This window comes from Halyomorpha halys, unplaced genomic scaffold (genome assembly GCF_000696795.3).
Source record: "Halyomorpha halys isolate HHAL.00 unplaced genomic scaffold, Hhal_1.1 Scaffold1971.1, whole genome shotgun sequence".
In the NCBI taxonomy this organism is placed as follows: Eukaryota; Metazoa; Arthropoda; class Insecta; order Hemiptera; family Pentatomidae; genus Halyomorpha; species Halyomorpha halys.
In genome coordinates, this window is record NW_027106173.1 from 58,259 (window position 1) to 68,376 (window position 10,118).

At 27.2% G+C, this 10,118-nt stretch overlaps 1 long non-coding RNA gene across 1 annotated transcript; it reads left to right on the forward strand.

Annotated features, from left to right (window-relative positions):
* Positions 1–991: 991 nt before the first annotated feature.
* On the forward strand, positions 992–8,327 carry LOC106690923 (uncharacterized). The gene is made up of 4 exons (XR_001344691.2): positions 992–1,077; positions 1,761–1,819; positions 3,469–3,600; positions 6,811–8,327. It is a non-coding gene; the product is annotated as an uncharacterized lncRNA (long non-coding RNA).
* The last annotated feature ends 1,791 nt before the right edge of the window (positions 8,328–10,118 follow it).

Below are 10,118 nucleotides of genomic sequence, written 5' to 3' on the forward strand. Positions count from 1 at the left end.
CTTACTTCAGCGAAACCAAAACCTACTTGAAAGCCCGAATATCTCAAAGTAAATAAATAAACAAATCTTCCATATATTCCCATAACCAGCAAGCCTCTAATCTGTCCGAGTATTTGCTGACTTTAGGTCGTACTTTTGACTTTGACAGAACCTCCATTCTCGCTATCATCCCAAATCACCAAAAACGCCTAATAACTGAGGCCCTCTATATAAATCTTGAAGAAAAACCTGTCAACCACAAAACTGAGAGATAGATCTTAAAGCTCATCAAAGCTACTTAGCACTTACTTTAAGACTATTTTACTGCCTCCCCCTCCCATAGTCTCACTCCATTTCTGAAATATTGTGGATCAAAAATTTTATTTTTCCATTCAAAATATTGTTTTAAAAATCTTATTTACTTATTTTTATCTTCACCATATAACATTAATAAATATCCTTCTACTTTTCTAACCCAGCTATATACTTATTCAATAACTTTATATACACCTTTATTCAATGTATTTATATAAACCCTTTTATCTCTCTCTATAATTTATTTAATATCTATATAATATTTTATTATGATATTTATTATCACTCACTCACTCACTGTTGGGCGCTACAATCCTTGTAGGACCTGGGCCTCTGCCACCACTCTTTCCCATGCCTCGCGGTCTCCAGCGAGACTCCTCCAATTTTCAACTATAAGACCTTTTGTACTTTAATTGGCCAAATCTATCAATTTAATTGTATGAAAAGAAAACGGTTTAAATAACAATTAAAGCAAAAAAGTTGGTAACTACCAACAATTAAATTTTACAGGAGGAACGAAAAACTTTCTATTGGATTTTTAAAGAATCAATACTATATATAAAGAATAATCTTTTTAGTTTATCTTTTTAATGAAGAGCTTATTTTTTATGTATTTAGTGATCTTGGAAAAAAAAATTAGAAGTAAAAAGTTCTTTTTTTGAAACTTTGGCACTTACCTCTTTTCCTTAGACAACATCTCGAACCTCTTCTATACAAAGAGGTTAGGGAAGCATGGTTCTGGCTAGCAAACGATGAATTTTATCAGTTGGAATTAGGAATTCGGTAAGTACAGACCATAATTTTATCCAGTATATACTTACTGGAAAGTAAGTAATCTTAATTATTTCCCTACTTCGTTACTTTGCCTACACTACAGAGAATACTAAAAAAATTAATTCTAATCAAGTATTTTATACCGCATCATTAACCTAACCGCCTCGTTGCTGTGGAGAAGCGTGGGCAATTAATTTTTCCTCACATTAATTATAATTTCAAGTTCCTAAATATTATATCGGAAATATTATTGTTATCAAATCTAGATGTAATGATCAATATGCTTTGTTCTAACAATATATTAAATTTATAATAAATGTTTAGAATTTAGCAGTAATATATTTATTATTAGTACTTCACATGAGCTGAACTATTTTAACTTTTTTCTAAATGTTAGTTAAAACATACGTTTTAGTATAGTTTATCATTGAATTAAGATTTATTGAGTTTAATTCTTGTTTCCCATTTAGGATAGGAAGTGTGGTTTATCCCATAGGTTACTTACTAATTTAGCCCAATTGTTGAATAATTGTTTGTATTGTTTTATCCATTCCTATGCTTGTGGAGTGAACAATTCAATTTTAGCTTATATCAATTATCTTTAACTTTTGTAAAGTATTTGAAATTTTAACTAATGTTTATTGTTTTTATATATACTTAATATTTTATCAGCTCTGATTTTATTTTTTTAGGTCTGAGCAATATTGATTTTTTTTTAAGGATGAAAATGCAATTGAAGCAGACCATATATGTAAGTTTCTCTTTTAATTGAATTTATCATCTTATAAGGATATAGCTCAGGCTTAGAAATTTATTTCCAAAAACTTAGCTTTGAAATTTTTATGCACAGAAATACAATAATTTTCATGTGAAAAAGGTTACTTAAGCATTTGCATTTATCCTGCAATGTCTCCAAACATTTATCCTAATGATAGATCATTTTAGTTTTTAATATATAGTGTACTGTAAAACTATGTCATACATAGCTGTCTTCTAGGACAATAAATTGAAAAAAAAGAAGAAAACTCATTAATATTAACTTCTTAAATTTATTTAATATTCATTGAAAAATCACAAATTTATTTGGTTGATTTTTTATTTTTCATTATAGCATTTATGAAAAATTAGATCTGGTTTAGTTTTTAATTGATGGAAATTTCTAATCCAAACATCAATGGATATTCCTGATAATCTTGTTCACTGAATTAACTAGACAGCTCTTTCCTACTGATATTTAGAAGTTTATGTTAGCCTGTTTTATATTTACTAAATATAACTTAGTAAATATTAAAAAGAAAAATTGAGGCTTTCATAATCTTTAATATTTAAAAACAATAATGAAAAAAAAATTCATTCAAAGTATTATAACTTGAAAATTAAGTAATTATTAGTAGAAACTGTATTTTTGTGAAGTAACAAAACCAAAATTTTGCAGTTAAATTCAAAATGTTTTTAAAACACCCGAATCCTTTAATAATAAACTTCAATGTTTAATTTATGATGTTAATACATGGAAAGCTTAATTTTGTTCAAATAAAATTAAACTTAATATATACTCCTCTAAAATTTATGTAAGCATACATACAAACTAAAATACTCTGATTTAAAACCTAAATCTTGTCCATAATTGAAGAGCTATGAGGAGTATTCGATGAATTTATGTTTTGGAAAAATATGTAAGACACCATGTATAATGAAGTATTTAAGAATATTCCTTTTAATTTCTCCTAAAATTTACATAATATTTTCTTCCACTTAGCTATTCATTGTATTTAGATACAAATATACCATTTACCAAATACCCAGAAAGTTATACGTCTATATAGAAAATCGTAAAAAGGTTTGATTGGAAATATATTTGTACTTTCACAGTTGTTTTGTTTAAATTGAAAATAACTACTAAAAAAGTTGGAGTGAAAATTAAAATTTGATGTTATCAAATTAATAAAACTATTTGAACACATGATAAGGTAAAAATATGTATTGAGTGTTTTTTATGTATTTAAAAAACATATGCAAATAAAATTATATAGAGCTAGTTAAGACATAGAATCCAAAATAGCCTTCATTTTCTAATTTTTATTATTGTTCTTGATTGTCATGAGGTGAAATAATTTCTTTGATAATGACTTAAATTACCTGTGATTTAATTACTTTCAGGAGAAATTTTATTCATCTGTTTTATTCTTTAACTATTATTTCTACTGCTAGACTATTATGTGATAAAAGTTGTGTTAGTCTAGTGCAACAACTGTTAAGGAATAAAACAGATGAATAAAAATCTGTAAATCGACTTAGCTGGTTCTTTTTATGACTTGTACTATAACGCACTTTTGTTCAATTCAACTGGCTTAAATTTAATATAGTATCAACTAACTTTACTTCATCTTTATGTTTTAGAAAAAACTCGACAGATCTGGATGCTTCTACTGTAAGTGACTTGGTCTAGGCTACAGTGGCCCAGGGGGAACAGACAACCAACATAGTTTATCAAGATACTCTCCTGTAAAACCAAAATTAAAAACTTTAATGGTATAACCTAGTTATACCATAATTAATGCATAATTTATTAGTACATACTACAAAAAATCAATATTCTACTGAAAAAGAAAAAGCTAGGAATAGTTCCATTTTTTTATTTTAATCGATATTTACACACATATTTATTCCCCATAGCTTTATTATAAGAATAATTATTGTCTCTAGACTACCAGAATTGCCTAGACATGCTGAAAGGGATCAATAAGTGCATTTTAAAAACAGGAATAGAAAAAAAAAAAAACGGTTTGCAGGCTATTCTCTCCAGCTCATTAATTACTGTCAAATTACTGTACTTTGTTACAATTTCATTAATTTTTAAAACTTTTAATTTTATATCAACTTACACTATAGGTTACACTAGTTTATTTATATGATAATTTATAGTGTAAGTTGATCTAAAATTAAAACTTTTGAAAATTAATGAAATTTGACTTTATTTAATGACCTAGGCAGAATAGCCTGCAAAACAATTTTTAAATAATTGGATGTGAGGTGTAAATTTATATTTAAAAATGACCGAATTGGCCAAAATTTTGGACTGTTGATTTATAAAAGAGTGTTGAGACTTAATGTGGATACCTTTTGATTTATTTAAAAAATGATTAATACATTTACATTATCTCTCAATATATATATATTTTTGTAATGTCTATTACTTTTTAAAAATATTAACACTTTTTTTTTTAATTATTATAATCATTATTGAGATTAAGTAAAAATATGGTTTGATTTTACTTATTTCAGATCTTATTTTTATTTAAAACGTAAATGAATAATAAACTACTAATAGTTTAATTTGATTGTAAGCTAAAATTGTTTTAATATGATATAAAAAAATTGAAATCTATTCTATACAACCTAATTCTTAAAAATTAATACAATTATAAAAAGATAGCAGAGTAGGAGGGTGTGAAGGCTCAGAAAGCTGAATGGAGCCAATCTCTTCTGAATGTGTGTTCTGCAACAATGCATCTACTGCTTCGTAGACTTTATATACATCATGACCTATTAGAAACTTCATCTGTTACGTATATATATGGGGTCGGCTAATATCTTTGGGTTATTGATTTACCCTAACCGGACGCTCATCTGAATTATTTTCTTACCCTTTTCCCTCTATATTTTATTGGGCTGACTGAGTATTACTTTTTTCTCATAACATGATCACTCTCTCTATCAGTTGCCTGCCCTAAACATTTTATTTCTCAATCTGTGGACTTCCTGGTTTATATAACATTATATTGTGATCTCTACCTCAGTTTGTACAATACTCATTATTGTTATTTATGTCTGTATCTTTATTTCCAGTACTTCTGTGTTAAGTATTTTATTTATTCAATTCCGCTCTCTATTTTTTTGAACAACACATTGTTATTCTAGAATCAGCTTACAGCTCATATTAGTAAGTTCATAACCTCTCTTCCATTTTTTTTTCATTTAGCTTACTCCTAACCTTCAATTTTTCCCTTTCATGAATAGGAATCTCGAGATACTATACTCAGAAGATATTGTAAGTAGAATCTTTTGCTATACTTATTTTGTGTTATTGTAATATTAATTATGTTTTCTTTTAGTGTAGAATTCTTCTGAATATTATTAAACAACTGTTCTTTGTAATTTTTTTTTTTTTATATATTTTTAAATCTTACTTTTTTTTTTAGAGTTCTACTACTGGGTAGTTTCTCTACATCCTGTATCATATCATTATGATCAAATTTACTTATTGTATTTTTTATACAGTTGTAAATATCAATAAAAAAAAATCTTACTTTTGGGGTTAGTTTATGGACATTACCTATCCAGGGTTTATTTAATTTGTATTTTAATTACTTCTCTATAGAGATCTAGTCAATATCATCAGTGTCATTGTAAGAATAGTAGAACTATCACAACTATTAATTTAAAGAAAGTTAAGGCATTATTATATAAGTAAGAAGCCTATAATAAATATCTTTATTGTGACTAAAATGCAACACAAACTTTTCATTTAAAGATTCATGTTCATTACTGTCATACTGGTGAGAAGGTTCATCGAGGTCCTCATTTTGTCTATAAATGAAGGATTGAATTTAGCTCTGATTCAAAACGATATAAATCATAAATAAGAGTTATTCTCATTTTTTTATATTTTAGATCAAAAATGTAATATTTCTAATTTGATTTTTTTTATTTTTATTTTTTAAATAAATAAAAGTCAATGTTAAATTTTTATTATTTGAGCGTAAATATAAAAGTTTTTCTTCTTGGAAATGAGCCATCTCCTTTGAGATTGAGATGGAGCGTACACTATTATTTTTTATGATTTGATTACTTTATGTAATCTCTCATTTCTAAATACTCTCTAAACTGACAATTACGTTGGCCGAGTACAAAGTATTCAACTAAAATAATTATAGTGCTATATCAATTCATTTTAACTTACCTATTATATTTGATATTGGTATCCACTGTAGCATTATCGAAAGTGCTTTTTCTGAAACTTTTTAATTTCTACTTTTAAAATACATTTATCCCTAATATATAAAAAAATTCGAAAAGTTAAACTAAATCAATACTCTTGCTTAGTGGTTCCCGTCCCAAACTGGGTGCTTAGGGCAACCTTAGGTGGCCTAAATGAATGCCACTTTCTCAAAATATTAAAAAAAAAAAAAAGGAATATTCTTTTAAAATTTTTTGAGGTTAATCACTTCCATTTTTTAATGCATTATTTATTATTTATTCATGATATTGTACAATGTTTCGGGACCACTGTCCCATATTCATGCACTATAAAAACCTCATGATTTCATATGGGAAATCTACTCTTCCAGAAACATATTATTAGAACTTAATATGTTAGTAGTTCAAATAGTTGAAATTGATTATATTTTCATAAAAATGCCTCTACTAACCTGATAATAGATCTTAATTACAGCTATTTTTGATTCCAGAACTTAATGAAATCAAATTGATTTTTACTTTTTGATCAGAAAAGTCTAAATCATAAAATAATTTTTATTTTTAGATTTAAAAATAAAAATCACTAGATAACTCTTACTCTTGATTCAATGAAATATCTCTTAAATATTATAAGTTAACTTTTAATAGCTTGGAATAATGTTTAAAATAATCTTAACTCTTTTTTAATTTAATTTTTTTTTTTAGTTTATTTTTTTAATTAAAATTAAAAAATAACTCTTATTTTTGATTATTTTTTTCCAGAAGAAGATTAACTCTTTCATATCCTGCCTTAAATCTGTTGCACCTCGAGATTTGAAAACAATATATTGGCCCGTCATACAGGTGAGAAGCCTGTGTCTTTGAAGAGGCTTCTCACCTGTATGATTGGCCATTATAAACCTTTTCATACTTCTAAGCTGTTTGACAGTTCATTAACCATAAGACATTATTTGGCCTTGAGGAAGATTTGTCTTTTAACCCATCTAAGAAGATGAAAATGTATGTTTAATTTGTATCCTTATTTGTTTCCTCTGTTCAATTTTTTTTTGTAAAATAAGCATTAACTTTTAAATAGATTTATTTAATTATAAAAAAACAATGTATTATATTTGTAATAGTTAATTAATTTACTTGTGGGAATTGTATGTAATATAATGTACTTGAAATTTGGTTTTATTACCACAATCATAATATAGGAGCCTCCAGTTGCCAATTTTGTTTCTTAATCTAACTTAATTCATTAGTTGAAAATGTTCGACTTGTGCTACTTATATCTGGCAAGATTCTAAACTGAACAATAATTACATTAGCAGAACCCATTAATGGATTGAATCTAGTATTGATGGGCAATGATTTACATTCGTATTAAAAATGATGTGCTGGATATAAGTAAGTTTCCACGCCTGGAAGGTTATAGACCAGATTATAGTTTTTGTAAAAAAAAAAAAAAAAAAAATGTATGCTTTATGAGCTATCTTAAAATACCCTTGAGAGCATATTTGTGAAAAAAATTAGCTATTGTTGAAATTTGCACGGATACGATATTTATTTATCAATGGCTCATTCATGAAGAAGGGTCAATTGGTTTCAACTATAGTTGAACTATAACTATAGCTATAGCTAATTTTTGTCCGTTTCTGCTTAGGAGGAATCATAAAATTAATTAAGGAGATCACTCAGCTTAAAATGAAAAAAAAAAATTCTATTTATTTATTTAAAATATTCTGAGTCATTTCTGAAAAGAAATTGTTTTATTAGTAGATAAAAAGAAATTAGTCTATTGGATGGAAAGGATCAGAAACAATATATCTACTTGATTAATAAAAACGAGCTTGTAAGATTGAAATGCAACTAAAATTGAAATTAATTATAGACTGATTGGCTTCTGAATCCTCCCCTGAATGAATATTTATATTTTTAATATTTAAAACTTTGTTAAAATATTAACTATAGATAATGTCAATTGCATTTATTTTTGTTTAATTGTTAGATTATTGTCATAAGGTGTAAATGTTTACTGTTATTATATATATTGTGTTACTTGACTTTTTGTTTTATTTCTGATTTTTTTTTTCTTTAGTGTCTAATTAATATTCAAATAATGTACAAATTTATAGTTCATATAGTATATTCATTCCATCAGAACGTATTGAAATGACATAACAGTAGTTGTATTATCTTTTAATGTGTTAAGTCAGGCATTGCTATGTATATATATTTGTTGTTTATTACATTTTTTTTTTTTCATTTTCAGAGAAAATATATGCTGTAAAAATTTATTTTAATTTTATTTTGAAACTACCTTAATGAAAAACAATTTCATAAATTAAATATTTAATTTATTTAAGACTGAAAATATTTGTTTCTGATCTTGTGTTAGTAAAGAGAAAAATGCTTGAAGAAGTTTGTCGGGGGGTGCGGTCAGCAAAGAACAACATAAATAAACAAAACCATATTTATTTATTTTATGCCGACGTTTCGACCTGAGTTTCAGGTCTTCATCATATGTATAAATAAATATGGTTTTGTTTATTTATGTTGTTCTTTGCTGACCGCACCCCCCCCACAAACTTCTTCAAGCATTAATCTACGGTCAACTATCAACACCTCAATCTAAAGAGAAAAATATTTTCTCCAAATAAAATTTTATACAACTATAGAAGTAGGTAACCAAGAAATATAAAATACAGAACACACTAAAAGATGGAAAATAAAATAAAGGTCAAGGAAAATAGTGAACAAAATAGGACATAGTTCTTTCTGAATGTAGGAAAGCTAAAGGCGGATATAAGGTATCAACAGGGTAGTAGGAGGATGGGGGCAAATTGGCTGTTAACATGCACATTACATTTGTAAAAAAAAAAAAAAAAGGGATATGTTTTCACTCCACATTTTTATGTATTTTCAGGATAATCCAGAAAGAAGATATATTTCCATTTCCAAGATACTCCACGAAATATAATTATATTGTCTAGCAAATAGGAGATGGTTGGGGGGTGCAGTCAAAATATAACACGAATAAGTTGAAATAACTTATTTAATAATAATAATATTTTATTTATTCTGGGACAAGTCCCTTTAGAATAATACAGAGAAATCAATAGATGAGGCCCGAGGAGCCTCCAAGATACTTAAACAAGAAAAAGTACAATGAAATATAAAGTCATTATAAAAAATAATTATAGGTTACTTTCTCACTTTTATCAGTTGAACAATTAAAAAAAAATGAATAAATAAAAAAGAGAAAAGAAAACGATGTATAAATAATTAAGAATGATATAATAGTAAACATACATATTTACAATTTTATGGGGTCTGAATGGATAAGAAATGATTGAACAGGCGGGATTTAAAGGTCGGGAGGGTATTGGAGCGACGGATGTTGGAAGGGATGGAGTTCCATAAGGATGAGGCTCGGATTATCATTATCTTTCATTAGAAAGATCTATCGAAAGCAACGGTTTGGTGGGCCCTTGTGTATAAATCTGAAGACCGGGAACGAATAGAGGATTTGAATTGAAGGAGCTCAGGGATGTATGAAGGACGGCGGGATTGGATAAGATGAAAGATGCCAGGAAATACGACGGTAGGAAAGATAAAGCCGCTTCAACTCTGCATAAAAAAGGGAAACATGGGCATCCCTAGGGATCCTGAAGATGAATCGTACACAGCAATTTATCAAACTCTATATATGTATGTATAGTTGACCGTAAAAATTGATGTATAGGGAGATGGTCAGGGTTGCGGTCAAAAGAGAAATAAAAATAGTTGTAAACTATTTTTATTTCTCTTTTGACTGCAACCCTGACCATCTCCCTATACATCAATTTATCAAACGTTTTAATTTCGCCTCGAGATCCCCATGATAGTATTTTTGTTTTTATATAACAACACATGTAATTGTATAAAATATAATTTAATGGTATGATTAAACTTTAGCACCAAAGCGATTTCAACATGCTTGACATAATACTTGATCTTAATCAGGTACATTTTCAATTTGAGATATTATTTTCCTAATCGGTTTCTCACCTCTCAAAAAAAAAAAAAACTTAATGCTATAATTAATA